This window comes from Rhinopithecus roxellana, chromosome 10, assembly GCF_007565055.1.
Source record: "Rhinopithecus roxellana isolate Shanxi Qingling chromosome 10, ASM756505v1, whole genome shotgun sequence".
NCBI lineage: Eukaryota > Metazoa > Chordata > Mammalia > Primates > Cercopithecidae > Rhinopithecus > Rhinopithecus roxellana.
Window position 1 is genome coordinate 114512267 of NC_044558.1, and position 20864 is coordinate 114533130.

The following is a 20864-nucleotide window of genomic DNA, read 5'->3' on the forward strand; positions in this document are numbered from 1 at the left end:
AATCAATCAATGTAATTGATTCACATTAGCAACCTAAAGAAGAAAAGTCACATGATTATATCAATAACTGCAAAGAAAGCATTTGACAAAACTCAACACTCATTCGTGTTAATAACTTTCAGTAAATTTGGTCTAAAGCAAAAATTCCTTAACCTGATAAAGAATATTTGCAAAAGCTCATATTAGGGAGGCATCAGAAAACTTACAATCATTGCAGAAGGCACTGGGGAAGCAAGCAGATCTTACCATTGTTGAGCAGGAGAGAGAGGGACAAGAGATATGCTACATACCTCTAAACAACCAGATCTAATGAGAATTCTGTCATGAGACAGCACTAGGGGGATGGTGCTAAACCATTAGAAACCACCCCCATTGATACAGTTTAGCTATGTGCCCACTCAAATCTCATCTTGAATTGTAATTCCCATAACCCCTATGTGTGCTGGGAGGCACCCAGTGGGAGGTAATTGAATCATGGGGGCAGTTTCCCCCATGCTATTCTCATGATAGTAAATTGTCGCGAGATCTGATGGTTTTATAAGGAGCTTCACCATTTGCTCATTTCTTATTCTTCTCCTTCCTGCTGCCATGTGAAGAAGGATTTATTTGCTTCTCCTCCCACCATGATTCTAAATTTCTTGAGGCCTCCCAGCCCTGCAGAACTGTGGGTCAATTAAACTTCTTTCCTTTATAAATTACCCAGTCTCCAGTATTTCTTCAGAGGAGAGTGAGAAGAAACTAGTACAGGAAATTCGTACTGCAGAGAGTAGGATGCTGCCGTAAAGATACCCAAAAATGTGGAAGCAATTTTGGAACTGGGTAATAGGCAGAGGTTGGAAGAGTTTGGAGGACTCAGAAGAGGACAGAAAAATGTGGGAAAGTTTGCAACCACCTAGAGACTTGTTGAATGGCTTTGACCAAAATGCTAATAGTGATATGGATAATGAAGTCCAGGCTGAGGTAGTCTCAGATGGAGATGAGAAACTAGTTAGGAACTGGAGTAAAGGTCACTCTTGCTATGCTTTAGCAAAGAGACTGGCATATTTCCCCTCTGCCCTAGAGATCTGTGGAAAAAATTTGAACTTGAGAGAGATGATTTATGTTATCTGGCAGAAAAAATTTCTAAGTGGCAAAACATTCAAAAGGAAGCAGAGCATAAAGGCTTGCAAAAATTGCAGACTGACATGATGGAAAAGAAAAACCTGTTTTTTGGGGAAAAGTTGAAGTCAGCTGCAGAAATTGGCATAAGTAACAAGGAGTCAAATGTTACCAAGACAATGGGGAAAATGTCCCCAGTTATGTCAGAGACCTTCATGGCAGTCTCTCCCATCACAGGCCCAGAAGTCTAGGTGGGAAAAACTCACCCTGGGGCCCATAATAACTTCTTAGCATGTGAGTGACCCATCTTAAAAGCAGATCCTGCACACCTCAATTTAGTTGCATTGGGTAGGGTAGGACCCAGCCCAAATTGCAGATTCATGAGAGAAATAAATGATTTTTATTGATTTAAGTCACTAAATTTTGGTATGAAGCAAGAGATAACTGGAGCATATTTAAATCAAGCAATACATATAATGTACTTAATACAGTATGTGATATAAACTTTCTTACCTTAAGGTGGCTATTATATTAGGAATATTATAAAGTAGAGGTTAAGATCACAGATGTGGGAGTCAGACTGCTTGAGTTTGAATCCTAGATCTGCTACTTTTTTAGCTATGTAACATAAAGCAAGTTACTTAACCTCTCTATAATTCAGTTTCTCATTTTAAATGGAGATAATAATTGTATCCACTTCATAGGGTTGTGGTCAGAGTTAAATGAGTTGCAGTTCCCCAAATGGGTCATAATATTCATCATAACCAAGCCTTTGTAGTAGATGTTCCTGCACCTCACCACTCCTTCATTTAGGTCTCAGGTTAGCTAGTCCAGTCTCTAAGGAACTTTTGATCAGATATGCCTTTTCTTTCTTTCTTTCTTTTCTTTTCTTTTCTTTTCCTTTTTTTTTTCTTTTTTTCCTTTCATTTTCCTTCCTCCCTTCTTTTCTCCCTTTCTTTCTTTCTTTTTTCTTTCTTTCCTTCCTTCCTTCCTTCCCTACCTCCCTCCGTTCTCTTTCTTTCTTTCTTCTTCTTTCTTTCTTCTTTCTTTCTTTCTTTCTTTCTTTCTTTCTTTTCTTTCTTCTTTTCTTCTTTCTTTCTCTTTCTTTTTCTTTCTTTCTTTCCTTCTTTTTGTGCATTTATGTATGCATGCACTTTCTTGAAGAGGACCTAAAGAAATGTTCACTTATGACTCAACATCATACCAAGATTCTGAGAAATTGCCCTTTCACGTTTAACATTCACATTTGAAGATTAGGTGAATCTTTGGGGACTAGTCTGGCAGATAATTAGAAAGGGCAGCCTGGGTGCGGTAGCTCATGTCTATAATCCCAGCACTTTGGGAGGCCTAGACAAGAGGGTCACTTGAGCCCAGAAGTTCAAGACCAGCCTGGGCAACATAACAACATCTCTACAAAAAATAAAACACACTAGCTGGGCATGGTGATGCATGCCTGTGGTCCCAGCTATTTGGGAGGCTGAGGCAAGAGGATCACTGAAGACCAGAAATTTGAGGCTACTGTGAGCTATGATCATGCCACTGCATTCCAGCCTGGACATCAGAGTGAGACCCTGTCTCAAACAAACAAACAAAAACACAGAAAGGGCAAATTCCCTGCTGTCTTCAATGTCCCCTCTCCTCTCTGGTAACCAAAACTCTGCTACCGGCCTAAACTTGTTTCCCAGACTCTTTTTTCTCAAGATGGATTAACTACTGAGGGCTTTGCAGTTTCTTCATGGAAACAGATTTCTGGAGAATACACCCCAGCATTTCGCTGAAAATGACTAACCTGGTCTAGATCTCAATAGATGCATCCTAAATTAAAGCTGGGATTGCCATTTTATTAACATAAGAAAAAAATCTTCCCTACATATTCTGCGGACTCTGCATGTGTGTTTCTTTTGAGGTTAGAATGCTTTTTAATCTCTTACATTGTGATAATATCTATCCTTGCTTTTGAGCCAAGTTAAGTGCAGCTTCATGTGCTGGAAGCATATAAGTCTGTGGGAAAATAAAGAAGACATGAAAAGAGAAATTGGAGCAGAAGCTCACAAAGACATCAGGAAGAGGGAATATACTGCCCAGAATGGTTCCAGTAAAAGTCAGGAAATGATCCTCAAGTCAACATAAGTTTAGAGTTACTGACGCTTGTAAGACTTTAATATTTAATATAACCCCTCCAGTTTGATCAAAAGTATCTTACATTTTCTGGCATTTGAGTGAAATAATTTCTGACTTCATTACATTTTAAAAATTCAGCTAAAAGTCATAAAGTAGCACAAAATTTGCAATGTAAATATTAAACAGCAGTACAGTGTTCAACACAATTCACTTTCATTCTCACTGTTATCCATGGCCATGAGTCCTTTCATTTTCATTCATTTATTTATTCACTAGATATTTATTGAGGAGTCACCTTGCACAAGTCAAAAGAAAAATCACAATTGACTCATAAGGGAAAAAGAACTGAAATACAGTGAAGCGAAACAGTAGATGAATATACAAGATATATTAGAGGAAAAATGTTTAATACAGTTGACTTAATGAACATTTTTTTATGCACCAGGCACTATTCCAAACACTTTATTAACTATTTTGATCCTCACAGAGCACCTATGAGATGGACACTTTTATTGTCTCCATTATACAGCTGAGCAAATTAAGGTGAAGTCAAGTTTTATACTCAAATTTTTAAAATAATTTTTCTGTTCTTTGCTTTGGATGGTAGTCAAGGTAACTGTTTTGCTCCAAGAACATTTTTCCAGGGGAGGGGGCCTATAAGGAGCATATTGGAAAGATTAGATTTGAGCAGAAGTGAGCAACCTTTTTTTTGCAGAAAACCAGACAGTAAATATTTCAGTTTTGAGGGCTGAGTGGTCTCTGTTGTTTAGCTTTGCCATTGTAGTGCAAAAGCAGCTGTAGGCAATATGTAAACAAATGAGTGTGGGTATGCTCTAAAAATATTCCACTTATGGTCATTGAAATTTAAATGTGTTTTAATTTTTACATATCACCAAATATTCTTCTTTTGATTTTATTTCAACCTCTACTAAAGGTAAACGATTTTTAGTTCACAGGTCATACAGGCAGAGAGTTGGATTTGTCTCATGAACTGTAGCTGGCCTCTGGTTTAGAAAATATACAATATGAATCCCATTAAAGGATGAATGGGAGTCTTCCAGGCAGACGAAGACATTCCAAATGAAGAAAATAGCAGCTGGCAAAGACATAAGTAGGTGAACAGGCCTGACTGTTTTGAAGAGCTATAAATGGCATCATTGTCACTAAGTGTTGGAGTGGGTGGAAGACACAAAGAAGAGAATGGAAGAATCTCTTGTGGGAATTTGACCTTTACTGTGTCGTCAGTGGGAAACCATTGTGGATTTTGTGGCACAATGAGGTTTGCATTTTGGAAAGTCTCTCTGGAGGCAAAGTGAAAAACTGATGCTAGTAGTCCAAGGCAGAAGAAAAAGAAAACATTTAAACAATTTTGGTAGCACAGCAAAAGACCATATAGATGCAAGCTGCTCATCTCTTAGTTTCTGGGAATTTTCTGTTTTCTTCACACATACCATGTCCTTTCCTGACTCACAACCATTGTAGATGATATTCTTCCTTCTTGGAATTTTTTTTTCTTCTTTTATATCACTTAACTCCTTTTCATCCTTGAGGTTTCAGTTTTAATGTCACTTCTCCAGGAAAGCCTTCATGGACCCCACTTAGATCAGGATTCACAGCCTTTTGAGACACAAAAATAGGACTTGTACTTGTCTTTAGCTACAGTCGCGTAACATTTGCTCAGGATCTGTCTCCTGTTCTAGACTGTAAACCACCTGTCTGCCACTGTATCCCAGGGTCTTTCACAGTGCCTACTTCAGAGTACATGCTCAATGAATATTTGTAGTGACATGGGGTTGAAAGAAAGGATACTTACCAAGCAGCATTGACTTGAATTTTGTGATTTAATGGTTGAATAAGGTATAAAATAGGGCTAAGGATAATTCCTAGATTTGGGTGACAAAATAGTTGGTGGGACACACAGAGAGAATATAGGATGGAAGTTAAATCTGAGGCACTTACGGAAATATTGATTTTGAATTGCCTCTGGGACATCTGAGGAGACATGTTAGGAGATGTTTTGTCTCCTCCTCACTGGGCTAGGATGATAATTTTATATTTGATCCTGATTAAAACCTGATTCATCATAATTCAGTCCTAATTCAGACTTAGAAATGCATATCTTCATAATTTAATTTAAAATATTCATTTTAAAATAAAATTTATTATTAGTAAACTCTCAGTGAAACCATCAGCTACCAGATGGAAGCTTTGGATTGCAAGCAGATTTTTGTCTATCAGCTAGCAATTACACATTGTGAAAGGCATATTATTAAACGGTGATGTGTCAAAGATTTGCAGTTTTAAAAACAATATTGTTAGGCTCCAAAATTTACAAAATTATCAAACAAGTCGTTACTCAAATAAATAGTCTTTTTTTTCCCTTTGTTCTGAGATGTAGTCTTGCTCTGTCACCCAGGCTGGAGTGCAATGGCACAATTGCAGATCACTGCAACCTCCTCCTCCCAGATTCAAGCAATTCTCACGCCTCAGCCTCCCAAGTTGCTAGGACTACAGGCACACGCCACTAAGCCCAGCTAATGTTGTTTGTATTTTTAGAAGAGACAGGATTTCACCATGTTGGCCAGGCTGGTCTTGAACTCCAGGCCTCAGGTGACCCGCCTGCCTCAGCCTCCCAAAGTGCTGGGATTACAGACGTGAGCCACCACACCTGGCCTTAATAGTCAATTATTTCTTATTGATTACAACTTTGTTTGAAGGTGGCAAGAGGTGCAATGTTGCCACCAACAGTAAAGAATGTACTATATTCAGTTTCTCAGAATTTTCACTGAAGTTTCTAGGGATGTGTTGTTCTTAAAAATATTCCCAAATATCTCTGTATCTCTTTCTTTCCCTTTCTTTCTATTTTTCTGTGGGGAGATGGATTGTCTAGAGAGTCTGCTTTTTTGTATTAAATGATGGGGAAAATTTTAAAACCCCCTTGGGAGTAGATTCTTTGTGCCATCTATGTTAAAAGACTTGATTGGTCTGTTCACAAAATTCCCAGTTAAAAATTGAATCAATAGTTGATAACATTCCAAAACAGAAAGGATCAGGTGCAGATGAGTTCACCATGAATTTGACCAAATATTTAAGACAGAAGTTATACTAATTTTCAGCAATTATTTTTAGAAGATAGAAAAAGGATGAATACTTGCTAACTCAATCTATGAGACCCAGCATTATCCTCATACCAAAACCAAAGATATTACAAGAAAAGAAAACTAGAATCAATATCTCTAGTTAACATAGATATAAACATTCTCAACAAAATAGCAAATCGAGTCCGGCAATGTATAAAACAATTGATATGCCACTACCAAGTTGACTTATCACAGGTATGTAAGGCTGGTTCAACTTTTCAGAAAATCAATCAATATAATGGATTCACATTAACAAGCTAAAGAAGAAAAATCACATGATTATGTCAATAAATGCAAAGAAAGCATTTGACAAAACTCAACACTGATTCATGTTAATAACTTTCAGTAAATTTGCGACAACCCATCCCCTGTTGATTCTGGTTCCTGTTCCAAACTCCTCCCATCTAATATATGCTAAGATTTAGAGTTCCCTTCTAAAAACTTCGCTTCCATTCCAAAAATTGGTAAAAAGATACTTCGAAAGTCACATTTTCTCAACCTGGAGTTCAAGCCCCCTTCAGTTATTTTTCTTTCACTATTTTGTCTTGTTTCTTATGATTCTCCAACATGAATCTTCCCTGATCAGAGTGGTGATCTCATCTTACTCCAACTTTCACCATTCTCTTTCCTATCTTTGTTTGTTCTTCCCCTCTGTTTGGAATTCTCTTTTTGGCTAATTTAAAGCTCATCTTCGCTAAAGGCCAATTTAATTTGTATCCCTTCTTTGATGGCTTCATAGATAGGTTAAATATGCACTGCTCTCCCTTCTCCAAGTTGACCTAACTCATATGGAGACCTGTTCCTGTAATAATAATACTTTTCCTGGTTGGGGAAGTTTGACTAAGTCTCTCATGTGATTTCATTTGATCCATGCAACAGTTCTTCCAATGTAGTAAAATAGTCTATAATATTAAGATTATGAAACTTGGAAATTTAATTTTAATTTCACCAAAGAATCAAAATTGGTAAGTAGTCGTTCCAGGTCTGACTCTCTATGAACCCCACAGTCTGCTATGTTGTAATGGAAGAAAGTTTCTTAATTTAGGCTTATGAGAGGTGAGAGTCTCATAAGAGATTTTTTTTTTTTTCAGAGAGTCAATTTAATATGATGGGCTCTGGACTCAGAAGCCCAGCATTTGGATTGCTCTTTCCTAGGGGAGTGACCATGGGGAAGTCATGGAGCTTTCTTTGATCCTTGTCTACTCACCTGAAAAATAAAAACTCAGATTGTGTCAAGGAAAAGGGAAAGAAGAATATATGATAACATTTTGACAATTGTGAAGCAGCAGCCATTATACAAGTATTGCAGTTGTTATTCAAAGAGGTATTGAGTAGAATTTCAATGCAAATTAAAAGGTTAAAACTCCTACATAAAATAAAGCTGAAGACCATAAGAAATTGTCAGCAGGAGCACTAACCAAAGAAAGTAATTTAGGTATTTACTGAGGTTTAGCAATGTGAAGAGTGATAAACTGGATTGAGTGAACAATTTAAAAAGTAAATGCTCATGGTCCATGCCCAAGAACATTTCTTTCCTAAGGCAAATACTGTGTATGTATATACATGCATATTTGCAATATACATAATTAAAATGTTGTGTATTATATGTACATATAATTTGTTTAATTCTCTACATTTGACAGTTTTCAACTTTTGCTCTTGTAGAACTTGGTAGAGAATTGATTGTATTTTAACGTATCTCCTTAAATAGGTGTCTTCCTCTATTCATCATTGTAGTCCTAGCATCTAACATAGAACCGTGCATGTCAGTAATTAACTTATGTGGAAAGAAGGGAGAGAGGGAGGGATGAAGGGAAAGAGGACATGAAGAAGGGCGGGAAGGAGGAGCAGCAGGAGGAAGAAAGAATCCAGTTTACTATGTGAATCCTTGAATTATCCTTGGAAATATTCTCAACTCGGGACAATTTTCAAATTCTAGAGTCACAGTGATTATCTGTCTATTGTATTCCACGTAGCTATTATTCCCTTATCTTTTTTCTTGCGACTTTTCTTCTAGTTCCTTTCTTTGTTCAGCCCATATCCTTGCTGATGCATCATCTAAAATTACCATAATTTTTGTTTTTATTTTTATTTATTTATTTTTTTTTGAGACAAGATCTTGCTCTGCCACCCAGACTGGAGTGCAGTGGCATAGTCATGGTTCACTGCAGCCTCTACCTCCCAGGCTCAATCGATCCTCCTGCCTTAGCCTCCAGAGTACGTGGGACTACAGGCATGTGCCACCACAGCCAGCTAATTTTTCTAGATATTGTAGACATGAGCTCTCAGTATGTTGCCCTGGCTGGTCTAGAACTCCTGTGCTCAAGCAATCCTCCCACCTCAGCCCCACAAACTGCTGGGATTACAAATAGTAATCACAGTGAGCCACTGTTACTGGCTTAAGATTTTTATTTGATCAAAAGTCAAATAATGATATATTGAACAAATAAATCATAGAAACCATGAGAACATCATACTAGCAAGTAAAATTTCAAGATATGCTTCCCTGACTGAAGACTTTCAGTAAGGCTTGTCAGAAAACCCCTAAACATGTGGTCTAGTAAAAAAAGCTGATTTGTGGAGTCAAAGAGTCTCAGTTTAGAAAAGCCCTTTCCTACTTTCTAGATGTGTGGCTTTAGATATGTCATTCAGTGTCCATGAGTCTCAGTGTCTCATTATAAAGTGCTGGTAATATTTCCTACCAATAAGAGATTTTGGAGATTAGGAATGGTGTACATCAAACATTTAGCATAATACCTGGCTCTTGGGAGGAAATTAAAAAATATGTAAAATGCAAGACTTTTGGTCAAATGAATATTACAAATATTACAGGTAATCATTGCTTAGTAATTTAGAAGAGAGACACAATTAGCTACTACCAGTGCCTGAGAATATGCTAAGAACAGTAAATATTAACCAATTGCTTGAATACTAGCTATTGAATGTATTCCCAAAACATATGAAATAAGTAATTGCTATGACTTCATAATGATATTTCTGTTGGTCAGATTTTCACATCTGATTTATCCCACTAGGTAGGGGAGTGTGTTAGTCCATTCTCATGTTGCTAATAAAGACATACCCAAGATTGGGTAATTTATAGAGGAAAGAGGTTTAATTGACTGACAGCTCAGCATGGGTGGGGAGGCCTCAGGAAATTTACAATCATGGTGGAAGAAAAAGCAAACATGTCCTTCCATACATGGTGGCAGGAAGGAGAAATGCTGAGCAAAGGATAAAGTCCCCTATAAAACCATCAAATCTTATGAGAACTCATTCACTATCACAAGAACAGCATGAGGATAAGTTCCCCCATGATTAAATTACCTCCCACCAGGTCCCTCCCATGACATGTGGGGATTCTGGGAACTACAGTTCAACGTGAGATTTGGGTGGGGACACAGCCAAAGCATATCAGGAAGTGACATAAAACATGGCCAACCATACTATTAAACAAACAAAAAACTAGTCTGAAGATCTTAGAAAAATGCTACAAACAATTAAACATAATGAATAATAGCAACAGCAAGTTCTTGGGAAATTCTCTTATCATGTAGAACAAATTGGGCTATTGTAAAATGGCGTAAGTTCTGTGATGGTTCAACCTTATAAGACTTGAACGAAACCAAAAGGAAAGCAAGTACATGCATACTGGAAAGCAACATATGGATGAGGTGTTAAGGCAGCACTGCTCAACCTGTCCTCACATGAATTCCACTTAAGGTCGAAGGGCTAATAGTAGCCTTTCTCTTAGAAAATTCTCCCCAGCTCCCCAGAGAGAAAAACCCATATTTTCTATTTGCCTGTTTAGTGTATATATTTATTTTACTACTGAATTCCTGAACACAGTCTGAAAGATAGTGATTCTGAACTCATAATGAATTCTAGAAATTATCTTTTATTCGTAAAATTGCTATCATGTGCTTTAAGGAATTCCTAAAGCACATTCACTTATCACGCAGACAATGGGTTTATCTACTCTCTCGAATCTTGAAACTCTTATTTATCTTTTACGGCACTCATAAAGCCTGATGCTGACCCTGTGTGAAAGTGTGCTTGTGCATGTTTGTTTGCCTAGCATCTCTTCCACTTTTGCATGTTGGTTTTTTCTTAGCTCACTGGCTGTGGTTACTATAATTTTCCCCTATTACATCACAAGCTATAGGACAGCTGAGCTTAAAATCCTCTCTTTAACTGGAAGCCTAAACCTTTCAGCACTCTTTTTGCTACTCTGAACAGGGCTGAATTACAGAAATGAAATAAAACTGATCTTATTGCATTTATTGACTGCACTTCTTAGGTGCAGAACCCTCCAAATCCAACCACAGAGTGTGAATGAGCAGAGCAGCATCCAAGCACATTTGTAAGAACCAGGGCTTAGGCCCCCTGAAATTATCTGACATCTCTCTTCGGTGAGTTTGCATAATTTCTTACAAACAGAGCTACTTCTAAGCCCTTTCTGCTCTACAATGAGTTCACATCAGGACAGATATTCCTTACTCAATGCCAGACTTTTTCGGACACTTTAAAGGTTGAGCATGCTTACTTGTTCATAGGACTGATGGCATCAAACGTTATTCTAAGATTGATTTGTATTCATGTAAGCTCTGGTGTTAAAACTGAAATATTTAATGGCCGAATAGGAACAGCTCCAGTCTCCAACTCCCAGCGTGAGCAACACAGAAGACCGGTGATTTCTGCATTTTCAACTGAGGTACTGGGGTCATCTCACTAAGGAGTGCCGGACAATCGGTGCTGGTCAGCTGCTGCAGCCTGACCAGTGAGAGCTGAAGCAGGGCGAGGCATCGCCTCACCTCGGAAGTGCAAGGGGGAAGGGAATCCCTTTTCCTGGCCAAGGGAACTGAGACAACACCTGGAAAATCGGGTAACTCCCACCCCAATACTGCTATTTAAGCAAACGGGGACACCAGGAGAATATATCCCACACCTGGCCGGGAGGGTCCCATGCCCACGGAGCCTCCCTCATTGTTAACACAGCAGTCTGCGGCGATCTAACCGCAAGGCAGCAGCGAGACTGGGGGAGGGGCGCCCGCCACTGCTGAGGCTTAAATAGGTAAACAAAGCTGCTGGGAAGCTCGAACTGGGTGGAGCTCACAGCAGCTCAGGAGACCTGCCTGTCTCTGTAGACTCCACCTCTGGGGACAGGGCACAGATAAAAAAAAAAAACAGGGGAAGCAGCAGAGGCCTGTGCAGACGCGAATGACTCTGTCTGATAGCTTTGAAGAGAGCAGTGGATCTCCCAACATGGAGGTTGAGATCTGAGAATGGACAGACTGCCTGCTCAAGTGGGTCCCTGACCCCTGAGTAGGCTAACTGGGAGACATCCCCCACCAGGGGGAGTCTGACACCCCACACTTCACAGGGTGGAGTACCCCTGAGAGGAAGCTACCAAAGTAAGAATCAGACAGGTACACTCGCTGTTCAGCAATATTCTATCTTCTGCAACCTCTGCTGCTGATACCCAGGCAAACAGGGTCTGGAGTGGACCTCAAGCAATCTCCAACAGACCTATAGCTGAGGGTCCTGACTGTCAGAAGGAAAACTATCAAACAGGAAGGACACCTATACCAAAACCCCATCAGTACGTCACCATCATCAAAGACGAGAGACAGATAAAACCACAAAGATGGGGAAAAAGCAGGGCAGAAAAGCTGGAAATTCAAAAACTAAGAGCGCAACTCCCCCTGCAAAGGAGCGCAGCTCATCGCCAGCAACGGATCAAAGCTGGTCAGAGAATGACTTTGACGAGATGAGAGGAGAAGGCTTCAGTCCATCAAACTTCTCAGAGCTAAAGGAGGAATTACGTACCCAGTGCAAAGAAACTAAAAATCTTGAAAAACGAGTGGAAGACTTGATAGCTAGAATAATTAATGCAGAGAAGGTCATAAATGAAATGACAGAGATGAAAACCATGACACGAGAAATACGTGACAAATGCACAAGCTTCAGTAACTGACTCGATCAACTGGAAGAAAGAGTATCAGCGATTGAGGATCAAATGAATGAAATGAAGCGAGAAGAGAAACCAAAAGAAAAAAGAAGAAAAGAAATGAACAAAGCCTACAAGAAGTATGGGATTATGTAAAAAGACCAAATCTACGTCTGATTGGGGTTCCTGAAAATGAGGGGGAAAATGAAACCAAGTTGGAAAACACTCTTCAGGATATCATCCAGGAGAACTTCCCCAACCTAGTAGGGCAGGCCAACATTCAAATTCAGGAAATACAGAGAATGCCACAAAGATACTCCTCCAGAAGAGCAACTCCAAGACACACAATTGCCAGATTCACCAAAGTTGAAATGAAGGAAAAAATCTTAAGGGCAGCCAGAGAGAAAGGTCGGGTTACCCACAAAGGGAAGCCCATCAGACTAACAGCAGATCTCTCGGCAGAAACTCTACAAGCCAGAAGAGAGTGGGGGCCAATATTCAATGTTCTTAAAGAAAAGAATTTTCAACCCAGAATTTCATATCCAGCCAAACTAAGTTTCATAAGTGAAGGAGAAATAAAATCCTTTACAGATAAGCAAATGCTTAGAGATTTTGTCACCACCAGGCCTGCCTTACAAGAGACCCTGAAGGAAGCCCTAAACATGGAAAGGAACACCCGGTACCAGCCATTGCAAAAACATGCCAAAATGTAAAGACCATCGAGGCTAGGAAGAAACTGCATCAACTAACGAGCAAAATAACCAGTTAATATCATAATGGCAGGATCAAGTTCACACATAACAATATTAACCTTAAATGTTAATGGACTAAATGCTCCAATTAAAAGACACAGACTGGCAAACTGGATAAAGAGTCAAGACCCATCAGTCTGCTGTATTCAGGAGACCCATCTCACATGCAGAGACATACATAGGCTCAAAATAAAGGGATGGAGGAAGATCTACCAAGCAAATGGAGAACAAAAAAAAGCAGGGGTTGCAATCCTAGTCTCTGATAAAACAGACTTTAAACCATCAAAGATCAAAAGAGACAAAGAAGGCCATTACATAATGGTAAAGGGATCAATTCAACAGGAAAAGCTAACTCTCCTAAATATATATGCACCCAATGCAGGAGCACCCAAATTCATAAAGCAAGTCCTTAGAGACTTACAAAGAGACTTAGACTCCCATACAAAAATAATGGGAGACTTCAACACGCCACTGTCAATATTAGACAGATCAACGAGACAGAAAGTTAACAAGGATATCCAGGAATTGAACTCATCTCGGCACCAAGCGGACCTAATAGACATCTATAGAACTCTCCATCCCAAATCAACAGAATATACATTCTTCTCAGCACCACATCGCACTTATTCCAAAATTGACCACATAATTGGAAGTAAAGCACTCCTCAGCAAATGTAAAAGAACAGAAATTATATCAAACTGTCTCTCAGACCACAGTGCAATCAAACTAGAACTCAGGACTAAGAAACTCAATCAAAACCGCTCAACTACATGGAAACTGAACAACCTGCTCCTGAATGACTACTGGGTAGATAACGAAATGAAAGCAGAAATAAAGATGTTCTTTGAAACCAATGAGAACAAAGATACAACATACCAGAATCTCTGGGACACATTTAAAGCAGTGTGTAGAGGGAAATTTATAGCACTAAATGCCCACAAGAGAAAGCAGGAAAGATCTAAAATTGACACTCTAACATCACAATTAAAAGAACTAGAGAGGCAAGAGCAAACACATTCAAAAGCTAGCAGAAGGCAAGAAATAACTAAGATCAGAGCCGAACTGAAGGAGATAGAGACACAAAAAACCCTCCAAAAAATCAATGAATCCAGGAGTTGGTTTTTTGAAAAGATCAACAAAATTGACAGACCGCTAGCAAGACTAATAAAGAAGAAAAGAGAGAGGAATCAAATAGATGCAATAAAATTGATAAAGGGGATATCACCACAGACCCCACAGAAATACAAACTACCATCAGAGAATACTATAAACACCTCTACGCAAATCAACTAGAAAATCTAGAAGAAACGGATAATTTCCTGGACACTTACACTCTCCCAAGACTAAACCAGGAAGAAGTTGAATCCCTGAAGAGACCAATAGCAGGCTCTGAAATTGAGGCAATAATTAATAGCCTACCAACCAAAAAAAGTCCAGGACCGGACGGATTCACAGCTGAATTCTACCAGAGGTACAAGGAGGAGCTGGTACCATTCCTTCTGAAACTATTCCAATCAATAGAAAAAGAGGGAATCCTCCCTAACTCATTTTATGAGGCCAACATCATCCTGATACCAAAGCCTGGCAGAGACACAACAAAAAAAGAGAATTTTAGACCAATATCCCTGATGAACATCGATGCAAAAATCCTCAATAAAATACTGGCAAACCGGATGCAGCAGCACATCAAAAAGCTTATCCACCATGATCAAGTGGGCTTCATCCCTGGGATGCAAGGCTGGTTCAACATTTGCAAATCAATAAACGTAATCCAGCATATAAACAGAACCAAAGTCAAGAACCACATGATTATCTCAATAGATGCAGAAAAGGCATTTGAGAAAATTCAACAGCCCTTCATGCTAAAAACGCTCAATAAATTCGGTATTGATGGAACGTACCTCAAAATAATAAGAGCTATTTATGACAAACCCACAGCTAATATATTGAATGGGCAAAAACTGGAAAAATTCCCTTTGAAAACTGGTACAAGACAGGGATGCCCTCTCTCACCTCTCCTATTCAACATAGTGTTGGAAGTTCTGGCTAGGGCAATCAGACAAGAGAAAGAAATCAAGATATTCAGTTAGGAAAAGAAGAAGTTAAATCGTCCCTGTTTGCAGATGACATGATTGTATATTTAGAAAACCCCATCGTCTCAGCCCAAAATCTCCTTAAGCTGATAAGCAACTTCAGCAAAGTCTCAGGATACAAAATTAATGTGCAAAAATCACAAGCATTCTTATACACCAGTAACAGACAAACAGAGAGCCAAATCAGGAATGAACTTCCATTCACAATTGCTTCAAAGAGAATAAAATACCTAGGAATCTAACTTACAAGGGATGTAAAGGACCTCTTCAAGGAGAACTACAAACCACTGCTCAGTGAAATCAAAGAGGACACAAACAAATGGAAGAACATACCATGCTCACGGATAGGAAGAATCAATATCGTGAAAATGGCCATACTGCCCAAGGTTATTTATAGATTCAATGCCATCCCCATCAAGCTACCAATGAGTTTCCTCACAGAATTGGAAAAAACTGCTTTAAAGTTCATATGGAACCAAAAAAGAGCCCGCATTGCCAAGACAATCCTAAGTCAAAAGGACAAAGCTGGAGGCGTCACGCTACCTGACTTCAAACTATACTGCAAGGCTACAGTAACCAAAACAGCATGGTAGTGGTACCAAAACAGAGATATAGACCAATGGAACAGAACAGAGTCCTCAGAAATAATACCACACATCTACAGCCATCTGATCTTTGACAAACCTGAGAGAAACAAGAAATGGGGAAAGGATTCCGTATTTCATAAATGGTGCTGGGAAAATTGGCTAGCCATAAGTAGAAAGCTGAAACTGGATCCTTTCCTTACTCCTTATATGAAGATTAATTCAAGATGGATTAGAGACTTAAATGTTAGACCTAATACCATAAAAACCCTAGAAGAAAATCTAGGTAGTACCATTCAGGACATAGGCATGGGCAAGGACTTCATGTCTAAAACACCAAAAGCAATGGCAACAAAAGTCAAAATTGACAAATGGGATCTAATTAAACTAAAGAGCTTCTGCACAGCAAAAGAAACTACCATCAGAGTGAACAGGCAACCTACAGAATGGGAGAAAATTTTTGCAACCTACTCATCTGACAAAGGGCTAATATCCAGAACCTACAAAGAACTCAAACAAATATACAAGAAAAAAACAAACAACCCCATCAAAAGGTAGGCAAAGGATATGAACAGGCATTTCTCAAAAGAAGACATTCATACAGCCAACAGACACATGAAAAAATGCTCATCATCACTCGCCATCAGAGAAATGCAAATCAAAACCACAATGAGATACCATCTCACACCAGTTAGAACGGCAATCAAAAAAAAATCAGGAAACAACAGGTGTTGGAGAGGATGTGGAGAAATAGGAACACTTTTACATTGTTGGTGGGATTGTAAACTAGTTCAACCATTATGGAAAACAGTATGGCAATTCCTCAAGGATCTAGAACTAGATGTACCATATGACCCAGCCATCCCACTACTGGGTATATACCCAAAGGATTATAAATTATTCTACTACAAAGACACATGCACACGTATGTTTATTGCGGCACTATTCACAATAGCAAAGACTTGGAATCAACCCAAATGTCCATCTGTGACAGACTGGATTAAGAAAATGTGGCACATATACACCATGGAATACTATGCAGCCATAAAAAAGGATGAGTTTGCGTCCTTTGTAGGGACATGGATGCAGCTGGAAACCATCATTCTTAGCAAACTATCACAAGAAGAGGAAACCATAACACCACATGTTCTCACTCATAGGTGGGAACTGAACAATGAGATCACTTGGACTCGGGAAGGGGAACATCACACACTGGGGCTTATCATGGGGATGGGGGAGGGGGGAAGGATTGCATTGGGGAGTTATACATGATATAAATGATGAATTGATGGGTGCTGACGAGTTGATGGGTGCAGCACACCAACATGGCACAAGTATACATATGTAACAAACCTGCATGTTATGCACGTGTACCCTAGAACTTAAAGTATAATAAAAATAAATAAATAAATAAATAAATAAATAAATAAATAAATAAATAAAAGAAAAAACTAAAAAAAAAAAAAAAAAAAAAAAAAAAAAACTTAAATATTTAAACTAATCCAAATGAATTTTTTTCCCCTCAGAGCTATAATGCTTATGACCTGTAATGCCACATTGGAACATAAAGAATCTATAGTCACTCTATAAGCCTGGAATGTGTCCTTGATCATGTTGTTTTTCTAGGAGTCTCAAAGGTTTAGTTATGCTCTGTTAATTGGTTTGTAATTTCTACCTCCCTGCTCTTCCTTCCCTTTCTAACTTCTTCGTCTCAAATGACACTTGCACTGGTTAATAATCAGGAATGTTTGCATTATAAAATGGCTTCCAGTTTTTCAGTTTTTCCAACAAATACTTTATTATGTGTAGTGCTATTCTAATATATCTTTTAAGGTTTACGGGTAAAAGAAATGTTATATAGGAACTAAGAATTTTAGAAAGAGTGGCAAAAATTGAAAGAAAGAAAAGAAAAAAGAAACATGAGAATCACCTACTTCAGTCACTTGCCTGAAAGTGTTATGAGAGGCCTTGTCAACCACACCAGAAATAAAGCAGTGGCCTATTGTCACTGCCAGTGGTCCGTGTGTCTGCCCTCTGTTGATGGCCAAGTCATTCAGAGAAAGGCAGATGACTTGTCCCAATTCTATTACCACCTGAGAAGGTTGGCACTGTGATAGACTTTCGGGTGCCAGGGCTATAACATGAAGGAAAAATCATAGCAAACATTAAATCTGAAATCTAAAAGCTTTCTAAGAATCCAAAGCATTTGCTTGTAACCGTGAGTGTGATATGCCTTGGAACTAAAATAAAGCAAACAAATTGATAATAAAAACAGTGACCTTTTAACAATAATAGTAATAATGACAATAATGACACTGAGTAAAACTGGCAAGCTTACTCTTTGCTAGTCACTGAACTAAGTGCTTTACACATTTTGTGTCTTCTGTTTTAATCCTCATATCAACCTTATGAGATATTTCCATTTTGCAGATAAAGGAGCTGAAGAATTGAACAGCTAACTAATAGTAGTAATAGTAGTCACAGAGACAACAGTGATAATAATAAACATTGTTTTAAAGATTTTACATGTTACCTAATTTAATTCTCAATAACAAGCCAATTATATAGGTTATAGATTTAGAAACTACACACAAGAAAACTGAGGCATACAGAGGTTAAATTAATTTTCCAAGATTACTAAGCAAATACATGGTAGTGCTGGAATTTGGATTCAGGCATTTTGGCCTTAGGGTCAAGGTTACTAAGGATTATGCCCAAGGATAAAGTATAAGGTCACCAAGGTCACCAAGCATTATGGATCAAGGTCACCAAGCATCATGCTCTACCATCTCCCCAGAAGCAAAGTATAAATAAATGTAGATGGTGTACATCAAAACACAACTCACAACAGTTTCTTATTTAGTCTATTTCTGTAATGGAACTCAGCTGATGTTAGGACAAATATGAAAGTATACTTCTGGCTGCTTAAGCTCTTCAAATATGCCATGTATGGATCAGCTAAAGAGACCAGCTTATCCTGATTTGTTCAGGACTTTCCCAGTTTTAGCACTGACTGTACCGCATCCCAGGAAACCTTTCAGTTCTGAATAAACTGAGAATGTTGGTAACAGAAGCGTGGAATATGAACGTTGCTTAATTGGTAACCCTAGTCCAACCCCAATATTATTTCCAGTTGTATATTACCAAGAAGAGAATTGAGACATTTATTGTAGGAAGCCCAGCAAATATACCCTTTCCTTTTTTGGCCCTTAGCAACTTTGCAACTTTCAATTACTCCAACATTCATGCCTAGGAAAGACTCAATGAAACCGGATTATGATTAAATAATTCATTGCTGCTAAGAAAGAAATACACTTACATGTACCATTCAGTTCTTCCTGATGTTTTTTCCTCTCTACCATACTCCAGCAAACTCAGCCCCCAGCTCATCTGGGCAGACAGGCCAGATCCTAAAGGCTGTGACCTTCACTAAGATTACAAGCTAAGAGTCAACAGGGTTTTCTGCCAAGGGACCTCTTATCTCTGGACAGCCTCAGAGAACAGCATCCCCAATTAAGTGTTTTGTGTTCCATGGGCATTTACAAAAATAATTCTTTCCAGTCTTTGAAACAGCCAGTCTTGCCAGCAAATGTTGGAAAACACAAACATTTATTAGCACATCTGCATCTGGTAAATTTTGACAGAAAATAGAATAAATATATTTAGCAATATCAGTGACCATTCTTTAGTAAACAAAGCCTTGCTGTCTTGAAAAAGAAAACTGAAACAATATGAAAATCCATATTATGTTAAAAGCAAATCTGACCTGCTCAGTGGAGTCACACATTCTCACGCAGCATTTCTCAAGTGCCAATTATATGCTGGACACTAGTAGCTTGGAAGGGTATAATTCAGTAAGACAAAATATAAAATAAAAAATACTAAAAAGACTGTGTTCAAAGTGCCGTAAAACAGATTACCTCTGACATGGAAACTTTAGAGTCTGAAATGAGTGTGCCAAGCAGACTAGGAAGAGAAGAGCCTTCCAAGCCAGCAAAGTTATGTGCAAAGGAAAGGAGCTTAGATGGGCTTGATGTTCTGGAGGAATCTCAAATCATTTTCTGTGGCTGGGGTATAGCATGAGAGACAGGGGCTGTAGGTAATACTAGAAAAACAAGTAGCTTTCAAAATTACTTTTGATAGCAGGTTTTCGTATTTGTGTCAAGAATACAGTGGACACATAGTAACAATTGTATTAACGGTGATGCTAATTAGTAACATTTATTGAGCACAGACTATTTTCTCGGTGCTGTGCTGTAAGCTTTACTTAGATTTTCTCGGGTTAGAATAATTAACCTATTACTATGAAAAATATGTTTTTTAAAATAATAATGAAAATATTATTGAGAAGAGTGGCAATATTTATATTCTTGCAAATCTCTCTAATACCTGTCTTAAATATAGCTGGCTCTAATATCTATGTCTGCCTTAAAAATATGATGTTTTGCTTGAGGTTTATCTATTTGTCAGGTATCAGGCTATATGCTGGACAGCAGAAACATGATGATGAAGAAACAGATATGATCCCTCTGTTCATGGAGCCTGCAGTCTACTGAAAGATGCAGTCCATCAACCACAATTGTACCAATAACTTCTTAACTGTTACTGCAATAACAGCTAGAAAGGAAAAGTAGAGTGTGCTGTCAGAATGTCTGACCAACGGGAAATGATCTAGGATGAGGAATCTGGAACTGGGTGATTTGCAGATATAAATACAATACAAACTTCAGAAAAAAGGAAATGCATATCTTCATATTTTAATTTAAAATATTAATTATGAAATAAAATTTATGATTAGTAAACTCACATTGAAACCATCAGCTACCTGATGGAAGCTTTGGATTTCAACTAGATTCTTGTCTATCAGCTAGCAATTACACATTGTGAAAGGCATATTCTTAAAGCATGACGTGTCAAAGATTTGTGGTTTTAAAAGCAATACAATCAGGCTACAAACTTTACAAAGTTGTTTAGTTTTGCATTACTTCCTTTATATGTCCCCAAAAAGCAAGATTTGGAAATTTTTCCATTTTAGTTATTGCAGTCATGGGAGAAAATTTTAAAAATTACACATATTTTTAGCTTCTTAAATTTATATTAGATTTTTTTCAAGTGGACTGAAGTTT

The 20864-nt window shown here is 38.3% G+C and overlaps 1 long non-coding RNA gene across 4 annotated transcripts in view; it reads right to left on the reverse strand.

Moving 5' to 3' along the window:
* The window catches only part of LOC115900087, a 189805-nt gene extending 170645 nt beyond the window's left edge, over positions 1–19160 (reverse strand). For 2 of the 4 annotated variants that reach the window (XR_004059768.1, XR_004059766.1), the window contains exons 1-2: positions 19058–19160; positions 4671–4836 (exon numbers count right to left, since the gene is read on the reverse strand). This is a non-coding gene — a long non-coding RNA (uncharacterized LOC115900087). The remainder of the gene's footprint in view (positions 1–4670; positions 4837–19057) is intronic. The other 2 variants (XR_004059769.1, XR_004059767.1) reach the window with 1 other exon arrangement.
* Between the last annotated feature and the right edge of the window lie 1704 nt (positions 19161–20864).